This window comes from Sinocyclocheilus rhinocerous, unplaced genomic scaffold (genome assembly GCF_001515625.1).
Source record: "Sinocyclocheilus rhinocerous isolate Xijiao unplaced genomic scaffold, SAMN03320098_v1.1 scaffold898, whole genome shotgun sequence".
Taxonomy (NCBI): domain Eukaryota; kingdom Metazoa; phylum Chordata; class Actinopteri; order Cypriniformes; family Cyprinidae; genus Sinocyclocheilus; species Sinocyclocheilus rhinocerous.
In genome coordinates this window covers 403,467-406,087 of record NW_015652144.1, presented here as the reverse complement: position 1 = coordinate 406,087, position 2,621 = coordinate 403,467, and the positions used below count along the sequence as shown (strand labels likewise).

Genomic DNA, 2,621 nt, shown 5'->3' with positions numbered 1-2,621 from the left:
GTAATGCTTTTTTCCTCAGTTGGTCAGAACAAACGTGGCAGACTTGTTACTTACTTGTTCAGATAACAATATCTGGTGAAAATTCTAATTTGGGTCATATATTCCAAGATGTAGTCTAGAATCTGTGATTGCGAAGTACAGTAAATATCCACACCGGTGCGGTGACTGACTGCCACACACACACATACTCCTCAAAACATTAGATTCATCCGCGCTGGAGCCGTGCCGCCGCACAACCCACGCAAGCTAGATAATTCCGCACACAGCTGCAATTCCAGGTTTTCAAACAGAGATGGCGACAAAGAGGCAAAACTTACGGACTGCAGCTTTAAAGCAGGTTCAATATATCGAATCAGTCGATATATAGGTAGGCCATGTTTTAGGTTAGATTAAAACGAAATAAATAGCTTAAGTCTTTAAATATTAATTATTTTGTGCTATGGTGAAGACTAAAGTGAATATAAATGTCTAAATAACTGTTTGAAACGGAAAGTAGCGCAGCTGCTTTGTTTACAGGGTTGCCGGGGTAACGGCTGCATTTCTGTCTCCGTCAGCGCCCTCTAGTGCCGAATGTGTGCTTTCATTCAGCGTGTCTCCTTCACTCGTTCCGCCTTCTCATCTGTGCTATTTACATTAAATCGTCGCCTTTTTAAAGTTCAATAATCATATGAGGCTGTTTCGCTGTTTTTCCATAAATAAATTGAAGAAATTAATACATTTGTTATAGGCTACCGTGTAAGTTAGGATGTTTACATTTACATTTAGTCATTTAGCAGACGCTTTTATCCAAAGCAACTTACAAATGAGGACAATGGAAGCAATCAAAATCAACAAAAGAGCAATGATATACAAGTGCTATAACAAGTCTCAGTTAGCTTAACGCAGTACACATAGCAAGGGTTTTTAAAATAATATCATAAATAAAAAGAAAACAGGTAGAATAGAAAAAGAATAGAGCAAGCAAATGTTAGAGGCCCCTTTTTTTTGCTTTTTGTTAATTGTATATTAAATAAAGAGAAAACAAATAGATAGAATACAAAAAGAATAGAGAAGCTAGTGTTTTTTAAGAATAGAATTAGAATAGAGAGTGCTAGAGTTAGAGGGTCAAATAAAGATGGAAGAGATGTGTTTTTAGCCGATTCTAGAAGATGGCTAAGGACTCAGCTGCTCAGACTGAGTTGGGCAGGTCATTCCACCAGGAGGGAACATTTAATTTAAAAGTCCGTGAAAGTGATTTTGTGCCTCTTTGCGATGGCACAATAAAGCGACCTTCACTTGCAGAACTGGAAGGTGAAATTGTGATGAAACGATGGGTTTGCTGGAACCACAAGCAGTTCTGTCTTGGCAAGGTTGAGTTGAAGGTGATGGTTTAATTCGCACTCATGCGCCTAAATACATTTTTCAGTTCACACACATCTATTTTTAGTCGCAAATGCGAGTGAAATGCTCGCACTGTCGAGCCCTGAGCGCATCTGTGGCCACAGGACATCACTAGTTTCTCACACTGCGCTGGTGTGAACTTGATCCACTCTTCTTCCACTCTCTTCCATAGTTTGGTAACTGTAGTGGGTTTCTTAGTCATAAGTTTGTCTCCAAGGATTTTCCAGAGATTGGACTCTGGGCTGGCCATTTCATTAGTTCAATGTTCTTGGCTTTAAAGAACTGCTTTACACATTTTGCAGTGTGATGGAGACATTGTCTTGCATGAAAATTGCAGACTGATTGGGAGATGCTTGCAGGGAAGGAACTGCATGTTGCTGAAGTAGGTTCTGATAAACATTTGCATTCGCTCTGCCATGTAGCTGTATAAGAGGCCCAACTCCTGCTGCAGAAAACATCCCCAAACCATGACACTTCCTCCTCCACCTTTCACGGACTTCTTTATGCACTCGGGCTTCAGTCTTTCCCCAGTTTGACGCTGAACATAATGTTTCCCATCAGTCTCAAATAAATTAAACTTGCTCTCATCATTAAAGTGAACTTTGGACCAGTTCTTCTCTGTCGACATGCTTCTCAGTAAACGTTATTCTAGCCTTTTGATTCTTTCTACTGATGAGAGGCTTCGTCACTGCAGAGTGCGCTTTCAGTCCGACTTCTCTTAAACAGATTCTTCCCCTTTTCAGCACTGAACTGGCGAGCAATTCCAGCTGCAGTGTTGAACCGATTCCCCATTGATAGTCTCCGCATAATCCTGTTTTCTCATGCATTTGTCTTATGTTAAAGACCAGCCTTTTTGGGGGACTTTAATAAATTAGTGACATTGTAAAGCTGCAATATTCTAGAAATCAGAGATTTGGAACGACCAACTCTTGCAATGACTGAAAGGGTCATCCCTTTGGTCTTCATCTGGACAACCTGCTGTCGCAGGGTTTCAGTCACTTTAGAGTGGCTCGCCATCTTGCAATCTCAGTGAAAATTGGAGGAATGCTGCCAGTTAAATAGGGTTTGTCGTATAATTAAGGAAATTAGCAGACCCCCAAATGTGTGCGGTGGGTTTAGTGGGGGGTAATTGAGAATGAATGGGGGAAAGTCACGTGTGAGAGGAGGCAATGCCTCCATCGAGATATGATTGGATATGACTGGTTATGTTTGGCTGTGATTGGTTCACGCGATAATAAAAT

The 2,621-nt window shown here is 40.9% G+C and overlaps 1 protein-coding gene across 1 annotated transcript in view; it reads left to right on the top strand.

Annotated features, from left to right (window-relative positions):
* The window catches only part of LOC107713626 (cactin-like), a 12,958-nt gene that overhangs the window by 2,650 nt on the left and 7,687 nt on the right, over positions 1–2,621 (top strand). The window lies entirely within an intron of this gene.